The 19109-nt window shown below is 48.8% G+C and overlaps 1 protein-coding gene across 6 annotated transcripts in view; it reads left to right on the plus strand.

The window, feature by feature from the left end:
• The window catches only part of FBRSL1 (fibrosin like 1), a 297437-nt gene that overhangs the window by 23864 nt on the left and 254464 nt on the right, over positions 1-19109 (plus strand). The gene's annotated exons all lie outside the window — the stretch shown is intronic.

The following is a 19109-nucleotide window of genomic DNA, read 5'->3' on the forward strand; positions in this document are numbered from 1 at the left end:
CCAAGCTTGGTCATTATCATTTCACAACATTCCATTTTGATTATTATGGTTTCCATTTACATTGTTGTAGTTGCTGTGTATATTGTTTTCTTGGTTCTGTTTACTTTGTCAGTTCATAGACATTTTCCCCTGTTAAATTATCTTCGTCATTTTTCACAGTACCATGACATTGAGTTGTGTTCCTGTACCAAAATTGTTTCACCATTCTCTATCCTTCCTCCCTCTTTAAAAATAATAAAGGTCCTAGTTGCATGACCCTGGGCAAGTCACTTAACCCTGATTGCTGCTATGAAAAGAAAATAATAAAGGTCTTTCACTTTCTTCCTGGAAAGGCCGTAGTTCTAGTGTTGGAAGAGATCATAGAGGTCACCTAGTTCTAGTTCTCTTATTTTACAGAAGAGGTATGGAGAGATTAAGTGATTGTGCACAGGGAATAAGTACAGAGCTGGAATTCAAACTTAGGTTCAAATTCATTACGCTTTCCCCTGTAACTTACTGAGACCCTCATGTTTGGGGACCCAAGGGCGTTGAGTCCCCAGTTGGATGACTTTTCCTTAGGTTTTACCTTCTCCTCTGGTCCAGAACAGTCATGGTGGGTCTTAGAGTAAGGCGAGGTAAAAAAAAGGTCAGACCCAGTTGCAGGCATAGCATTCCCTCTTATCAGGTAGCATGATATAAAAGAAAAGAATGAAGGCCTAGGTTCAAAGCCTGAGTTGGCTCCCTTGGGAAGCTCTCCTAAATTCCCTTTGAGGTTGGTCCTAAGTCATAGAACCTCAGGGACTGACCGGCCAGCGTAAAAGGAATCCTTTCTCTATCCCTTCTTCCCTACATATCTTTTCTCTTGTATTTTCTGTAAGGCTTATGGTCTCTAGGCTCCTGCCCTCTATATCAAAATGGCATAGCTATAGGTAGCCCTGGGATCCGAAAGGCTGTGTGATTGAAATGCAAGCTTTGTCAGGTTCCTTACTGGGTTTTCCAGAGGGTTCTCTCTGCACAAAACAACAGCTAATAATGGCCTTGACTTTCCCATATGATAATCTCATTCTTCAAAAGGGGAGGAACCGAAAAAGGGAGGAGGGGAAACTGTATTCTTCACGTCTTAATGACCTGGTTGCTGAAGTGGAAATGACAGAAAGCTTGGGGAGGGGAAAGAAGTGACCACTTTATCTTAGATTGTGTGTTCAGAAAAATGAAAGCTGTTTGATGTGTCTTAGATTTTGGGAGAACAAATTTCAGAGTCTAGAATAGGATGAGTCAGGCCCCAAACTAAAATTTAGTGTGAGAGAGACTAGTAGTCACCCAAAAGATAGGAGCTCTAATAGTAAAGTTTAGAATTACAAATAGAAACAATTTTAAAGAAGAAGAAAAGAAGGGGTTGTTTAAGGAGAATTGATGTGACTGCTCAGGGAGCTCTCTAACCAACTTAGGTCTATGTCTAAGAAAGATATATATGGGAAAATAGAAGCCAGGACAGGTAACAGAGTGAATATAAAAATTAGACTGACGTTGGGCATATCAAAGCCAAGGCTATTGAGGAAAACTAAGGGGACCAGAACATTTATACACGCATATATAAGCGTCTGAAATAGAAAGGTCAAAGAAAGGCTAGGATAGGGACTTGGGAGATTAGAGATGGTGAAGAGAGAGCCATTCACCTGTTAAGTTCTATTTTCTGTGCTGAGGAACCTGATGTTTGGACAAAGAACCAAGTAGCTGATAGGTTAAGATATTAATAGGGAGAGGGTATAAGAAAGCAGCACCTATCTGTCCCTCATGATGCAGGCCACCATGCTCAGGTGAACTGTCTCTCTACATCTTCAGGTCTGTGACCTGACAGGACAGCAGAGGGGTTGGACAGGAATGGAGAAGGGGGGCAAATTCATCCCTCTTCCCACCCCCCCAGAAGAGGGAAGATAGCAGAATCTCTGATTCCAGAGCCAGTGAACTTGCCTTCCGCTAATTCTTGACCAAATTCTACTAGGTATTATTAAAGAGATGGCTAATGAAAATCTAGAAAAGGAAATGGTGTTGATAAGGAGCCAGCTTGGCTTCTTCAAGAACAGGTCATGCCAGACTAATCTCATTTCCTTCTTTGACAGGGTGATTGGATTGTTAGATCAGGGGATTTTATCTAGATATTAGCAAAGCATTTGCCACAATCTCTTATGCTCTTTTTGCAGAAAACATGGAGAGATACTGGTTAGATGGCAGCATACAGTTAGTTATGCATAATAAATAGTGGTTGAATGGATGGCCCCAGAGGGTAATGAATCGTCGATGGTTTTCTGTCAGTTTGGAAGGTCTCCAGTGGAGTGCCCCAAGGATCTGTGCTGGCATTGTTCTTTTGGAGATTTTCAGCTATATAACTTGGATAGAGACATACATAGATGTCCTTTATGTGTGACTTAAGGATTAATGGGTTGGACAATAAGTTCCTAAGAGATCTTGACCATCTAGCACATTGAATCAGATATGAAGAGAAGAAATAGAAGAGTGGTAAATGGAAAGCTTTACACATAGATTTAAAAAGTCAGCTTCCCTCTGTTTTTCGGAAGAGATGTAGCGGCTAGACAGCAGTCCCTAGAGGCAGAGGGATTCAGGGGACTTTTGTAGACTGCAGGCTGGAGAGGAGTTAACTGGGTGATGAGATCCCGTAGGCTACCTGCAGAGGAATGCTGTCTAGGTGTGTGCCCGTGGTGGGCCTGCCTCGGCCTCTGCCCTGATCAGAGCACGTGCAGAGTACACGCACATGTCCACACTCAGGATCTCCTGATAACGATAATCTATGGTTGTTTGTTTTCAGGCCAATGTCAGTCTTTTGCTTTTGACACCATTTTCCTTCCTCTTTCCCCTGGCTTGATGTTCCAGCCCTGGGGAAGTTCTCCTTGACCCTCCTCTATGGTACTAAAGAAAGGCCTCCCTCTCACTTTCAGACTACACAGTAGTTCTCTGGGCCACCTTGTGAGGCCTATCTTGGGAGTCTCTTTTGGTTCTTACCAGACTGGATCTGGTCCACTCAGTTTTCTGGACGTAGCCCAGGACTATGATTGGGGAAAGGCTGCACTACTCTCCCTTCCATCCAGGGGCCATCCTCTGCACCAGGCAGCGTCCTAGGGAACAAAGCAGACTTGGGAATTTTTACGTTCATTCAGAACACAAAAGCCTTGTCTCCAGGTGTACGAAGGGCTGTTGGCCTCAGAGGGCAGAGCCAGGAGCACTGAGGGGAAGGGGGATGAAGAAAAAGATTAGACTTCTTGTCTATTAGAATAGAGCCATCCCCAAGAAGGCAGCACTGCCACTGGAGCTAGTGGGCCTCCCTCATTCAGGGTCTCAGGGCATGAACTGGTTGGGGAGGAGAAGGGAGGATCCTGTTTAAGGTTCCTCCCAACCCTTGACGTTGTGGTTCTATGTCTCGCTTTTAGAGGACACCTCTTGTCCAGATTTTTAGCCCCCCAAACTATATGATGCTAGAACAAGAAAGGGGGGGAATCTTCATAGGGAACTGATGAAACTGCCTTCCAAGACAGGGTACTTGGGTCCAAGTGTCCTGATCTATAAAACAATAGGGGGCTGAACAGATAGCTTCCTCATCTGTAAGTGGTAGGGTTGGGCCAAATGACTACCTATAAGTAACTGTGATGGGATCTGAAAATAGGGGACTACTGGTCATGGGTGACTGGGAGTTCAAACTGGCTTCAGATACTTAATAGCAGTGCGACCTCTCTCTGCCTCAGTTTCCTCATTTGCAAAATGAGAGGTTGGCTTCAGTGACTTCTGAGGCCCTAAATCTGTTTTCCTGTGATCTGTAAAGCAGAGGGGTTGAGCTAGCCCCATGGTCCTTTCTAGCTCCAGCCAAATCTGGGATCTGATGACTTACCTGTTAACTTCCCTCCCCCCCTCCCATGCTTGAGAATTTCCATGAGCTCCTTTCTCTGCATCCCCCTCCTTTTAGGAAAAAGCAGCCTCTTGAAATGAGAAGCATTTCAGATGTTGGCTCTGGAGCTACTTTAACATGCACAGTTTATTTTTAGAGCAAACAATGTCAGCCAGATTTGTACTAATTGTTGGCAGCCGCACATCCCAGTCTCCCCCTGCCCGCCTCCCAAGGATGACAGGAACACAATGTTTGCTGATTGCCCGCCCCTGTTAAAATAAGTAGGACATTAATTTCAGAATCGTGGAGTGGTGGTGGGGTGGTGGAGAGCTTTTGGTGGCGGGTGCTTGTGGGATACCTACCCCAGTGTGTTCAATGCTGGGGGCTTGAGGCCCAGGGATGATAGGATGGGCTTTGAGCCTTAGAGAAAGACCTTGGGATGTACAGAAGGACAGCAGGCTTCCCCTCATCTGAGAGTATCAGCAGGGAGAGCTGGATGGCAGTGGCCTCTTTGACGCTGCCTCCGAACCTTTGCCTAACCACACACCAGCTCCTCTGGACTCTGTGCCTTCTGGTTTCCTGGAGGAACCCCTGAGGACTGCAGGCCCTGGGTGCCCTGAGGGGATGCTCTAAGCTGAGGCCAGAAGGCCTGCCCCTTGGATCCACCCTGAGATGGCCTCTGAACCTCTTTGCCCTTGTTCTTAGGCTAGTTTAGTTTTGTAGTACTCAGAGAAGGATTTAAAACCATCTCTTCTGGGTCTCAGTGGGTAGACCTAGAGTTGGGAAGACTCTTCTTTCTGAGGTCAGTTCTGGCCTCAGACACTTCCTGGCTGTGTGATCCTGGGCAAGTCACTTAACTCTGTCTCAGTTTCCTCATCTGTCAAATGAGCTGGAGAAGGAAATGGCAAACCATTCCAGTATCTTTTCTAAGAAAATCCCAGCTGGGGTCAGAGAGGCAGATACCACTGAAAAAATGACTGAGTGACAACCTCTGACTCCAGTGCTCATTCTGTCATGCCACGTTGCCTCCTCAGTGAGAGTGAAATGAGCTTGTTTTTGGGGGAGGGGGCAGGTGTCAGAGAGGGATAAGAGATTTGTTTGAGGCAGTAGAACAAGCTTGGCTAGCTGGGGAAAATCAGGGAGTACTTCCTGGAGGAGGTGTTGTTGGCTGGTACGTAGCCTACAGAACCCTTTTTCTAGATAAAGTGACTGCCCTATTCTCTACCTTCCATCCTTCTGTGCCCTAGAAGGCCCTTCCTTGTCTGAGCTCTGGTTCTGGGGCATCCCTGTAGGGATGTCAGGTAGGTCCGGGAACTGGGACAAGTGGCCCAGGGCTGGCTGCTGTGGAATTTACCTCTGTGTCCCTCACCCCCTTAGGCTGTTTGCCTGTAGAGTGTGGTTTGACTTTGGGGTTATTTGGACTCTTTGCTAAAGGCCTGCAGGATCGATCTTTGGGTTGTCCAGCTTGCCCTGCCAAAGTGGCTTTACTGAGATGTCAGCCATTCTGTGATTCCTCCCCACCTCACTAAACTCCAGTGGCTCCCTGTGACCGTGGATCCAAATCCTTTAAAGCTCTTTCCTGCTTACCCTGCTCTCCGGGAGCCCTACGATGGTCTGCTTGCTGTTCATCCAGCCTGATGCTACTGCCCCTTGTGCCTGGGCTGCTCTCCCCCTTTACCTCCTCCTCTTTATTTCCCCACCTTCCTTCATGACTCCGAGCTCCAGCCTGTCCATCTTTTTTCCCCGGGTTCTTGGGCTTCCCCTCTACATTTTTTACCTTTTGTTTTATTATATTTTTTGGCCTCGTTGCCAGAGCTTGGGACTGTTTCTGGTACATAGAGGACATTTCAAAAATGCTTGTTGAGTGATGATTGATTGTTGGACTGCTGGGGGGTGGTGGGGGGAGGGGCATGGGGGGGGCGCTTCTTCCCTTTGATGGTTTGGTGCATAAGGTAGAGAGGGAGCGAGGCCAGGGGCAGAGAGAAGTAGTGTATTGTACTGGAAAGAGCGTTAATTCAATTTGAGGATCAAGAGACTTGAGTCCCTGTTCCCTGCATGACCTTGGTCAGGTTCCTCATCTCATAAGTGGGGATGATACAGGTACCTATAGACCTTATCTCACCAGGATTTGGGGGATCAGATGAGATAATGTGTGTCCTATTGCTTGTACACCAGCCGTTACTTCCCCCTTTCTCTCCCTCTTTTGAGGTTCCTGGATCCCCAACATATATTGCTGTTTGGGAGGGCCCTGTGGGTGCTGTGCTCCCTAAGAGGACACAGGCTTCTCTAGACTCTGTAGGAGATGAGGAGACTGGGCCTGCATTGAAGTGGGAAAGGTCCCTGGTACACCTTCCCTTCCCCGGACAGTAATAATCTGCTTCAGGATCTCTCCACCTGAGCCCAACCATGGAAGCCTGAGCGAACAGGCAGACCTCCCTACCTGGTGGAGTGTGAGTGTTTAACCCCTGGGGCCTCCTAGGGAAGGATCTGAGGGGAGCCCAAGGTAAAGGCTGCATGTCTGTCCCCTAGGCACTGAACTCCTGACTGGGGGCTTTGGGAGGGCTTTAACCTGCCCTGGAAACTAGGACTGGCCCAGGGTGTTAATGCCCAGGGCTTAACAACTATGTCTTAACTCCTCTAGCACCTGAAGGGGTTTGCAGAGAGATTTACTTAAGTCCATGCTGGTGTCTGCCCTGGCTGCCCTGCCCTGTGGGGAGTGGCTCCCTAGGTCCTGGAAGCTTCTTGGAAGGCAGACCTGCCTTTTGCTCGTATATTTGGGTCTTGGGTGCTTGCTGCATAGTAAAAGCTTACGAAAAGCCCTTCCTCCTCCTCTTCCTCCCCCAACACTTAGTATTCCTTCCCTTCCTCTCTCCTTCCTCCCTCCTTCCCTTCCTGCTTGTCTCCTTCCCTCTCTCCTGCCTTCCCTTTTACTCCCTCAAGTTTGGCATCTTTGTTCCCATTTTGCTGATGAGGAAACCAAGGCTCAGAGGGTTCAGATTGGCGATGGCTTCTCCGGGTCACCCTGAGTGGCAGTGTTCCAGGTGCTCTTTGCCTGTGAAACCCTGCCTCCTGAGGCTCCCGGATTTTTGACATCTGTTACTCAGTGTGGTTCGGTGGAGAGAGTTCAGGACTTGAAAACCTAGGTTCAGATCCTGCCTGTGACACTTATTGAGGGAGATGTGACCTTGGGCAGCCACCTAATTTCACTGGGCCTCAGTTTCCTTATCTGTAAAAGGGAAATAACAATAGCATGGATTTCACAGGGTTGTAGTAAGAATGAAATGAATGTCAGTTCTCCTGATTTGCAGGCTTCCCAGTGTTAGGTAAAAAAGCCTCTGACTTATTCCTTCTGCCCAGTTATTTTGTGACTGACTTTTTATTGTTACTTGTTTGGCGGGTTTTTTTGGAGGCAATCTGGGTTAAGTGACTTGCCCAGGGTCACACAGCTAGTAAGTATCCGGGGCTGGATTTGAACTCCAGTCTCCTGACTCCACGGCCAGTGTTCTATCCACTGCACTGCCTAGCTGCCCACAGCTGACTTTTAGAGAATTGCTTGAGGACACTTCGAGACTGAGAAGGTCACACAGCCATGTAGGCTCCAGAAGCAGGATGTGAACCCAGGACTAACTGATCCCTGCCCTCCTTATCCACCCCAGCTAGGCTTCTTGACTGTGTATGTAGCTCTTTGGCAGTGTGGTGAAGTCTGTGGGCCCCTTCTCAGAATCAGTGGCTTTGGAGACATAAAATAAAAATACATAGGATTCCAGTGGACAACAGTTACTGAAACAGTTATCAAACAAGGCTTTCAACCCTGAGGTCCCAGAGCTTATGTTAGCAGTGCCCTTCCCCATGTTTTTCCCATCGCTCCCCACTCCCCTCCGTCTGGCATCTCCCCTCTCTTTAAGTTCCTATACTTCAAGCTCGGAAAGAGAACTGAGCTGTGTGTTGAGACCCCGCTTCTCATCTCAGCTGTGTAACCACAAGCCCTGGCCACTTCTCACTCTGGGGCTTGGTTTCCCTGCCTGTATAATGGGGAAAAGAAGACTTCCCTTAAGGGAATGTTGCAAGGGAAACCCTTTGTAAACTTTTAAATGTTTCTAGAAATGTAAGTAAGTTGTTATTGTCATTATTGAGTTAATTGTCTCTCCCAGAGGGACCTAGCCCAGTGGCATGTTCTGGAGAGCTCTCCCCGAGGCCCAGAAAGGAGATACCTGCAGGGCCCAGTGGGGCTGGGCTGGGGGAGCTGGGGAGGCCCCTGAACCCAGCAGCCAACGAATATTTCCCCATCATCTTGCTGGGTCTGGGCAGAGGCTGGCAGCCTCCCAGGGCTGCCCTGCTGTTTTCTTGAGGGAGGAGGCCTTCCCTGGGGCACTCCTGTTTCCTCACTTTGCTGGCAGCCTTTCACACATTATTGGCCTCTAATCAAGGTTTTTCTGCAACCACAGTGGGATCCTGGGACATAGGATCATTGATAAGTGGCTAGGCAGGCTGAGCAGTGTGACTCAGCCTGGCCTTTCTCTGGTTGGTAGCAGCACCCAGTTCTTCTCCCATGGCCGGCTTCACCTTATTTCACTCTGGGGCTGAAAGAGACCTTGGAACAGAAACTCTGACAGAGAACTGGAGGGCTCTAGAGGCAACTTACATTTTACAGATGGGAAAACTGAGGCTTGATAAGTTAAAATGCTTTACCCAAGGGCACAGTGGCAGAAGTAAATGGTAGATTCTGGATCAGAATCCAGCTCCTCCACCTCCAGTGTCAGCCCTTTATCCTGTACCACACTCTGTCTCTTAGCTAAAGGGAGCCTCAGACCTTCTAGTCCAACCTATACCTCACCAAAAATTCCCTCTAGAGCATTCCCAATAAGTGGCCATGCACTCTGCTTGAAGACCTCCAGTGACGGGGAGCTCACCACCTCCTAAGGCTCTGCTCCTGTACTTGTCAGGAAGTCTTTGCTTATATCTGGCCTAAGCAGCACCTTCCACTCACTTGTCTTCCATGGGACAGTCCAAGCGACACTGCCATGCCCCTAATCCCCCCCTCCCTATCTCCTCTTCAGGCTGAACACCCCCAGTTTCTGAGTCAGCTTAGATCCTGCATCAGACACTTCCTGGATGTGGGATAGAGGTCCTGGCAGGAGCACTAGAGACCCTCAAGCCAGACCCCAGCACTTCACAGATGAAGAGACCGAGCAGCTTGAGCAGAGAGACCCAGGCTTCCACTGACAGTCGATGTATACATAGCATTTCTTCCAGCGGGAGCCCAGTCCTGTTTTGCTAAGCCCTTTCTGGCCCTGGAGGACTTCAGGAGGTCTTTAGTCTCTCCATTTGCAAAATGAAGGTGAGGTGGGGGTCAGCTTAGCTTCCACCTCTAAGATCCTGACATCTTGGTCTTGATCCTCCCCCCCTCCCCATGTGCCTAGCTCTGTGCTGGAGGTGAGGGAACTGCTTTCAGCAGTTGGTCCTTCCAGTCAAGAAGAGGAGACAAGACCTGAGTGAGGAAAGTTAAATTCCAGTCAGCTTTCCAGACGGTAGGTGAAAAGCTGTCACCAGGCAGTCCACGATTAATGGGCATATGGAGTCTGCAGACAGTAAGTGATACGTGCAGCAGCTTGGAGGGAGCGAGGGAGGGAGGGAAGGGATTGAGGGAGTGAGGGGTCCCACCAGGCTGCTGGTCAGGGAAAGTTTCGTGATGGAGGTGAGATTGAGGTGGTCCCTGAAGGGTGGTTGGAATGGAGAGGGCAGGGGCATTCCAGGGAGAGAACTGACTGGCATTTGATAGGGAAATCCCTGGGCATAGACAAGGGTCAGTGGAGGAGAGAAGGATGTGCAAGAAGGGAGCCCCCTCTAGAGAGAGAAGGCAGAGGAGACTTTAGGGGAGGCATTGAATGCCAGGCTAAGCAGTGTTCTGTGGGTAGGCTGTGGAGAGTCACCCAGCACATTGAAATGACAGTAGTAGTAGTAGTAGTAGTAGGAGGAGGAGGAGGAGGAGGAGGAGGAGGAGGAGGAGGAAGAGGAGGAGGTAGTGTTCGCATAGTACTTTAAAATTTGTCTCTAGTTCCTTTTAGGAAGTTTTTTTCCTTTTTCTTGAGGCAGTCCAGGTGAAGTGACTTGCCCAGGGTCACACAGCTAGTGTCTGAGGTTGGATTTGAACTCAGGTCCTCCTGACTCTAGGGTTGGTGCTCTCTCCACTGAAACTTCACCTGCCCACTGTTTTCACTTCCCAAATGGGCCACAGGCAGTTTCTCACACCTGCTCTCCAGGGGTCTGAATTACCTCTCTCTAGGCCTTCATTCCTCCTTTATGAAATGAAGGCAGGATCCGTTTGGGTCTTTGCGGCCTATGGCCCAATGGATGGAGGACATCAAGGTGAACTGGATTGGTGTGACAGGAAGCTGTTCCTCTGCTGGTGTGCACCAAGTCAGAGCTTCCTGGGAAATTAGAATGCGCAGAGGCCGTTCATAGAGTACTGGCCTTGGAATGAGGAGAAGTGGGCTGGAATTTTAGTTCTTCTGAATTCCTGGGGGTCCTCAGTTCCCTCTTCTGTCACATGAGAGTGTTGGACTAGATGACCCCCACAGTTCCTGGCTAAAGATCTGGTCCCAGGACCAGAATGAGCTCTGTCTGCAGCCAGTCTCCCCCCCTTCCAAGGCTCTAGTCTGAACTGCCAGCTAGGCAGCTAGCTTGGAGGAGGAGGGAGAAGGAGCACTAGGGAAAGCAGGACAGGCAGGTGGTGAATCATGGCTGATTTACACGCTAGGCAGGGGCTATAAGCAGCATAGAGACATTCCTTCTGAGAAAAAAACCAGCCCTCTGACTCACTGATCCTGCTGCTTCAAACCAATTCCCACCTTTGACCTCACTGTCATATCTGAACATAAAATGCTTTAAATGAGGTGTTTCCTTCTCACCTCAAGCTGTGATGTGAGGGTATGATTTTACAGTATCCATGTGGAGTCAAGCCCTTACCTCTTTCTAAAAGAATGAAATTCTGAGGTGTGGTCAGAGAGAGCCCTGGGGTGAACACTTGGCTAGTGTTGGGTGACAGTAGATTTTTTACATCTCCCAGTTTTTGCATAATCTCTACCCTGGACTGTTACTGGATAGGGGAAATCCACCGAAATACGTAGGGGGTGGGGGTGGTAATCCATTAAAAAAAATCAGTGAGCAAGATAATAATGTGGTCTTAAGACCAAACATTGGGCCTAAAAATCTGAGTTTCCTTTCTTCTCCATTAGCTGTGGTTATCCTCTAGCCCAGATTCCCTTGCAGGGAATGAAGGCTGGGTCAGAGTGTGCTGACCAGCCCTCACTGGTCACACACAGCAGAGCTGGGGCTTTCTGTCCTGGAGTGAGCCCTAATCCTCTGTGCCTGGTGAGAATGCCTGAGTAGCTTGTCATCCTCACCAGACATGTTGGATTAGGGCTTCAGCAGATGGCCCGTTTCCTGCCCCCTGGGAGCTCCCCGAGCCGTGTCCTCTCCCCTTCCTGCCCCTGGAGAACAGGACAGTAGGAGAGCCAAGAGCTACAAGGCCAGGCAGGCTGATTCCCAGCAGTGGGTGGTACCCATGTCATATATACCTCACACGTGCAGCTCCACCGAGCCTTACTGGGCTACTGAGGGCTTCCATAGCTATTAGCTCATCTGATCCTAACAATAGCCCTGTGGAGCAAGCAGGGGCTGGGTGTGGTGGAAAGAGCGCCTGACTAGAGTCAGGAGACCTGGTTTTCAGGCCTAGCCCTGCCAATTAATAACTATGACCTTGGGGAAAGTCTGCCTCTCTGAGCCTCAACTTCCCCACCTGTAAAATGGGGATAATAAGATTTCTCTCACAGCTCCCTTCAAACCTTGGGTAAATTTGTCATTACTGTTGTTATAGGTTTCTCCACCTTTTGGGGAGCGATATCATCGTTAGAGGGAACTAACATGGAAAACTCCCATTGATGGCAGTTTTCAAAGTATTCCTAACTTAGGAGAGCTGACTGGCCCTTGGCCTAAGCTGTCTAGCTAGTACAGGGGTGGGGAACCTGCAGCTTCAAGGCCACACGTGGCCCTTTAGGTCCTCAAGTGGGGCCTGAATTCAGTCAAAGTGTTTGTCTGCTGCCAGGTGTTAGGGCAGACTTCTGCGTGGGAACAGCTTCCAATGCCAACTTGCGTTATCCCTCTAGAGAAGCAATTCGGTAACAAGCATTTTTTAATAAGTGAAACTCTGTTTCCTCTCTGTTTCCCTTTATCTTTGGAAAAGAAAAGGAAAACCCTAATAACAGATCTGCATTGTCAAACAAAATCAGTTTCCATATTCTCCCTTTCCCGAGAGCACATCTCGAGACTGTGTGTGTCAAGACATGTGTGTCATAGGGCCTGCTGAATTGTGATTGATTGTGGGGTCTGAGGAATAACCATGTGTGTAGTACCTACTGTGTGCCAGGTGATCTCATTTGATTGTACAAAAAAAAACAAGCATTTGTTAAAAGATCCTGCTGTCTGGGCAGTTTTATGGATGGATGGATAGATAGGTGGCTGGCAAATGGATGGATGAATGACTAGGATGGATATAGATTGGATAGGTGGATAGATGGATGGATGGATTTAGATGAATTGGTGTGTGTATGGACGGATGGATGGATGGATGGATGTAAATGGATAGGGGGTGGATGGATATAAATGGATAGGGGGTAGATGGATGAATATGTGGGTGGATGGCTGATTGGATATAGATGGATGTGTGGTGGATGGATGAATGGATAGATGTAGATGGAGAGGTGGATGGATGGATAGAGGTAAGGGCAGTGAGGTAGAAGAGTAGATAGACTGTTGGACCTGGAGTTGGGAAGACCTGAGTTCAAATCTGGCTCACTGAATTGAATCTATATTGTGCTCTACGCTCTAATTCCTTCTCTATAGAGCCTTTGCCTTGTCAAACATCTGTCTCCCAGAAGCCCTGTCTTCCACTTTAAAAACAGTCAGCAGGATTATCTGTCCGCTCTTAAACATACAGAGGAAACCCTTCGCTGTTCCACAGACTCAGATCCAGCCTTGGGGCAAAAGCCTGTCTCTAACGTTTAAACAGCCGCATCTTCCACAGGCCTTGTAGAACCCTGCAGACCTGAAGGGAAGCTGTGGTTCCCTTTCCTCCACACTGCAGGGAAGCCTGCTTTCTAAGGCATCTTCTTCCCCCCACCCAGTCCTCAGGCTTTCGGTGCTTGGCTCTGGGCCAACTCCGGAATTAATTTTGGAGGTGACTTCCTAGTTTCCAAGAGGAAAATGTTTTGCTCTTGTCAGTCGGCCCTTGCTGGAGAAAAAGGGGAAAATGAAGACTCCCCAGGCCCTGCGTCTTGGGGCCAGGCCAGCCATCCAAACTGTTTTTCCTTAGAGCTGCTAGAGGTTTCTTTCTCCCCAGCCACACCCACACTCACAGGAGCCAGGGCCCTGGTGGCTGTGCCAGCTGCAACTGGTAAGTCTGACATAAAATGACAGGCTTCTGGGATTGCCAGGCAAGGTTTCTGGGGCTTTTTTCTCTCTAGGTGGGCAGCATTTCTCCCTTGCTGGGCTGGAGGAGCAGGTGAGCTGAGTTACCAGGAGCAGGGCTGAAACCCAATAGATCTAGGGAGATACCCACCTTGAGCCAGGGTTCAGACCACATAGGTGCTCGTGCTGCCTTTCCCTGCCCCCCACCCCCACCCATCATTGGTTTCTCTTAAATGATACAGATTTTTTCCCCCAATGGAAACTTTCTCCCCTGTGCCTTATTGAAATTGAACCTTATTAACTCTTCAGAAATCAATGGGTGTGGATCAGGGAGACCATGTAACAGTACGAGCTGCAGATGATAATGTGTGCATTAGCCAGTGAGCATTTATGAAGCACTTGCTGTGTGCCAGGCTGCTGCCCTAAGTGGCAAGACAGGCCCTGCCCTAGGAAGGTCACCGTCTGAAATGAGGGGGACAGCATGCAAACAGCGACCAATGAGACCTGTGCAGAAAAAATCAGGGATCTTTCCCAGCCCCATTCGGTGGCCCTTCCTTGTCTCTGCAGCCACGTGAGACGGCTCGGGTACAAGTATTTTTTGACTGGAAAAGCCTTGGTGGCCTACCCTACACACAGCCTCCGAGGTCAACCCCTCAGTTCTTGGGCCAAGAAGCTTAATTGATAATGTTTTTGCCCCATAAGCCCCCATTTATTAAAACGGAGACTTTGGGGGATGAGCAGGCATTGTGCAGCCTTTGCCGTTAAATTAAAAGGCTTCTTCATGAATCGATGCTTGGTCATTGTGGGCAGGAGCAGCTGCCCGGTCTGATTCTGTGGCTGGTTGAAGCAGAAGGATCCCTAGATAAGCTAGTTCTTGGGTTTGGGGGTGGGGGAGAGAAGGCCCGTGTGAATGTGGTGTGCCTCGCTGCCCTCAGTGCCCAGGCCAGCTCCTCCCAAGGGAAGTTTATAGGCCAGAAGGATGTTTATGGAGAGATCAGAGTAGGCTGGGGTGGGGAGGGGCAGCCCTGTCATCAGGGGAAACTTTTATAAATGAAGGCCTGTACCCCCGCCTCCTGTCCCAACCCCCTTTGGGGCTCCCCCCTCCAAGAAGGGGATCTCTGGGTGGGGAAAGGGAGAGGGATCAGCTGTTAGCCCCTTCTGTACGGCATCAGCTGCCTGGCTGAGAGAGGCCAGTGACAGGTGGGCAGCCAAGCTTGGGCCCACTTTGGGCAGTTGGTGTCAGAGAGTAGAAGCAAGGGAGGAATCCTGGGATAGCAGACTCATAGCTGGACCAGGCCTCAGAGGTCATCCGGGTCAGCCTCCTCCTTTTACAGACAAGCACACTGAGGCCCACAGAGATTATAAATTGGCCTGTTTGGACCCAAAGCTTAGGAGGGAGGGGGTGAGTCTACTAATCCCTCCCGATTGCTGCCTGGCTTCCTCTAGCTGCTTAGAGGCAGCAGAGTCCAGGGCAGGGGGAACACAGCTGTTTGCACCCGAGTGTGCCCTTTTCTTTCTGTGCTTTCCACATTATATGTGGGTGCTTCCCCAGGCTCCTTCCAGTCTTCCCCTCCTTGGCTACAGTGGCTTTTCAGGCCCATTCCAAAGCCCTTTTCTTCCCCTTGGTCCCCGGTAGATGCTGGTTTGCCTGGAGGTTAGCAGGCCACTTAAGATGCTGGGCAGGGACTTCCCTGGGAGGGTTTGCAGTGGGATTGTAATGGGAGTGGATCTGGGGAGCTGGCCCAGCCCAGCCGCAGCTGCTCCTGCAGAATCCTTAATAAATGGCATCAGGGGAAGATGGGGAGAGAGTGGTTCACCAGGGAAAGATCTGGAGTGTGTGCAGGGGAGAGGGGGAAGGAGTGTATCTGATTTCTTCCCAAGCTGCTCCCCTGCTTATACCTCTGCCTTTTCAGAGGTCAGTGCTGACCTCCCTGTGGGAGGCGGGCAGTTAGGAGCCCAGTTCCAAAGCTCCCCCCCACCCCAGTACCTTTTCTGGGCTCCTGCCCTCTCTTCCTGCAAGCAGGAAGAACAGGCAGGCTACTTACAGATGCCTTCTCTTAGTGGAACTGGAGTCGAAGGTCAGTGCCGAGGCAGCACATCCAGTGAGCCTAATGCCCCTCGTTTTTTTTTTTTTTTTTTTTTTCAGATGAGGCCCAAGATAGGAAAGGGGCTTGCCACATGGCTAAGGAATGGCTGAATGCAGGATTTGAACACAGCATCACTGGGTTCTTTCCATTATATCATGATGCTCTCAGAAGGGGGTTGGTGACTTTTCTGAATAGTTTGGCAGTAAAGCGTATTAGTTTCTGCTCCGACCTAAAGATAGTAGCCTCACAGGCCAAGGAGAAGGCTTCCTCATAGGTTCCAGGTCCTGTCTTCCCCTCCAGACTGATCCAGTATTCTGTAAGGCTCCAGACATGGTTTCTTGGCCCTCCCTACTCACCCACCCCCAATATCACGGCATCACCAAATAAATAAGTGGAATGAAATGAATTCTGCTGTCTCTCTGCTTTACCAGTCTGATCCCTAAATGTAGAAGATCAGCAGAAATTGCTAACGATTTAAAAGGCTTAGTGCTGGCTACCTGGGCTTTTTGGGGTGGGGGGCAGGGATGGAATAGCCACTGGGAGCCAGTCCCCCTCAGATATAGGTCAAATGCTAGGCTGAGATCTATGTAACAGCTTGTAGAATACCCTCAGGATGAGCCTTTGGGGGCAGCTCTTTCCATGGCCCAGATGCTTCAGGGCAGGCGGAGTTACTGTTCTTGGGAGAATGAGCATTTATTAAGCTCCTGCTGTGTGCCAGGAGAAGAGCTCTTCCCTAGACTGAGTGCTCCAGTGATGAGCCTCTGTTCTTGCTTCCCTTTATTACTCTAATAACAGCTTCCTGATTGGTCTCCCTCCTTCCCGCTTCTCTTCCTCCTCAGTCCATCTTCCACAGTGCTGCCAAAATAATCTGCCCAAATCTCTCCTTTACCTAAAAAACCTTCGGTGGCTCCCTATTACCCAGGCATTCCAAACCCTCTGCCACCTGGCCCCCACCTATCCTTTTCCAAACACATTTGCTCTGTGTTCTTTCCAAACTGGAGTACTTGAGATGGTTTTCACTCTTGGCATTGACACACGCAGCTGACCTTCCTTCCCCTTCAACTGTGTAGTCCCTTCCTGCCTCATCCTTTCATAAATCTTGTTTTCTGTGAAAGCTCAGAGCATTCTGGTATCATCCCCTTCCTTCCTCCCTGCTCCCATTGTTAATAATAATAAAAATCTAAGGAAATGATTAAATGTAAAGTTTGCTGTACAAATAACAGTAATAATAAGGATAGAGTCATATAGCGCTTCAAGGTTTGTAAGGCATTTTACATATGTCATTCACTAGATGCTGATGCCACCCCTCTCCATCACTTTGTATGGATTTGCTGCGTTTCTTTACCTGTATAATGTGGTTTTCCTTGCTAGAGGGGGAATACGGTAAAGGAATAAGCATTTATATAGCACCTACTGTACGGCAGACACTGTGCCAAATCTCATTTGATACAACAATGGGAGGGAAGTGCTATTATTATTTATAGTTGCTGCAACTGAAGCAAAGTGACTTGCCCAGGGTCACCCATCAAGTAAGTGTCTGAGATTGAATTTGGTCTTTGTGCATCAGCACTCCACTTAGCCACCATGAACTATTTCTGTTTCTGTGTTCCCAGCACATAGTAGGCACTTGGTACTTGATTTTTGAATGGTTGTCTTAGCAGCCCAGTAGCATCCGGAGGATTATTATCACCACCTGAGATGAAAAAACTGAGGACTCAGAGTCATTAAGTGACTTACCCGGGGTCTCACTCCTAATATACGTCTAACTTCTAGTCAGATGGACTTTATACACTGTGCTCCAGTGCACTTTTCTCAGGTCAAATTGCTTTGTTATCTCTACATACCATAAAATGGTGGAATGCTGCTTCTGAGAGATTAAAGACAGCACAGAGAAGTCTTGGATTTGGAGTCAAGAAGACTTTGGTCTGAAACAGACCTGAGATGCCTGATCTAACCAGAATGTGTTAGACACGTACTAGGTGCTTCTGTGTACTGTGCCAGTCCATGGAGGGATACAGAGACAGAAAAATTGAACTGGTCCTGCCCTCAGGAGCCTACATTCTCCCAGGGAGGAGGATACCACTCAGATACGCAGATCAATCCCCATGAATAATAATTGGAAGATGGAAAGACTCAAGACTTTCCAAAGGAGGGGACACTAGAGTTGAGCCCTGAAGAGATTCCAGGAGGAGGCAGAGGTGAGAAGCCAAACAATTCCAAGCATAAGGGATAGCCTGTCAGAAAGTCTGCTGAGAGCACGCAAAGCTGAATTCCTGGGGTTGTCCACAGTCTGTGGCTTTGAGCCCCCAAAGTGCCTTCTCACTGGCAGTGCCTCTGTCTTCAGATGTGGGGACTGTGAATTGTGTCCTTGATGGCAAGTTCTCTCCTCCTGGCACATGCCCAGAGTCATTCCGGCCCAGATTTCGCCAGGGCTTTGAGGTTGCCCTGCGGTAGGTAGGTCATTGGCCTGGTGCCTGAGAGCTGCTGGAATGAATCCTGGGCCCTCATGGCTGAGTTAGAACTTAAAAATATTTTTTTTCTGATGGTTCAGGGTCTGATAAAATGCACTCCCTTTTCCGTCTCTGCTGCCCAGATAGATGAGCATCAACTTGTCATTTGATGACAATCTGGGATGTCCAGGTACTTAGGATCTCGGGATCATAGAGTTGGAAGGGATGTCTAATCCAACCCCTTTGCTTTGCAGAGAGAAAACAGGATCATATTTCATTCAACTCTATATAAGTGCCTACTGTGTACCAGGCATTGGGAGTGTCCCTGTGTCCCCTACTCTCGAGATGCTTATAGTCTAAGGAGCAAATACAACACACTAAAGAAAGCTGAATAGGTGGGGAGAGGTTGCCAGGAAGGTGACTTGCATGTAAGAGGGTGTTCAATGAAAGTAAGCCAGTAAGCTCAGAGCCCTCCATAAAGGAAGCTTTCGGAGGGGCTTAGTGCTCCACTTTCCATCCTCCTGGTCAGGGGGGAAAGGCAGCTAAGGGAGGCGGGAAGGGGCTGTGTAACTAAAACTGAATCAATCACCAGGATGGTGAAGATTGCAGGGGATCAGCTTATGGGGCGAAGGCATGATTACACAGTTAGCTGGGTAAAGAGCTGTAAAATAACTTTCCAAAGGTCATGTGAAAGTAGGGATAGTGGGATTTGAATCCAAGCCCTCTGACTTTTGACTGTGCCTCTGGTCTCCTGAAAAGCTCCATTCACTTATCATTCAAACTGTTAGGGTCTCAGTCCTTCCGTTAGAGTGTTGAGGGATGACTTGGTTTCACTCAGTTTCATTCGCCATGGATTAAGTAGGAACTGTGTGCCAGACTGGGTACTGGGCTCTGGATAGATGAGGGTGGGGCCCTGCCTTCAAGATCCTGGTGGAGATGGTTGTAGTTTATGAAATGACAAGTAAATACAAGGGGATGAGCCTTTGCCTGTGAGAAGCTGGGACAGAAGAACGGGCTGGGCTTGGAGTTCTTCCCAACCCTCAGACAAGATCTTTGTGGATCCTTCCACACAACCACTAAACTGGTTTTCCTGATTTATAGATCTGACCACATTATTCACCTGCTCAATAAAATCTAATGGTTTTCTATTGCCTCTAGAATAAAATATGAACTTCTGGTGTTCATCATTCATCACAGCCTGGCCCCTTCCTTGCTTTCTAGTCTGCTTACTCA

Source organism: Notamacropus eugenii, chromosome 4, assembly GCF_028372415.1.
Source record: "Notamacropus eugenii isolate mMacEug1 chromosome 4, mMacEug1.pri_v2, whole genome shotgun sequence".
Classification (NCBI taxonomy): domain Eukaryota; kingdom Metazoa; phylum Chordata; class Mammalia; order Diprotodontia; family Macropodidae; genus Notamacropus; species Notamacropus eugenii.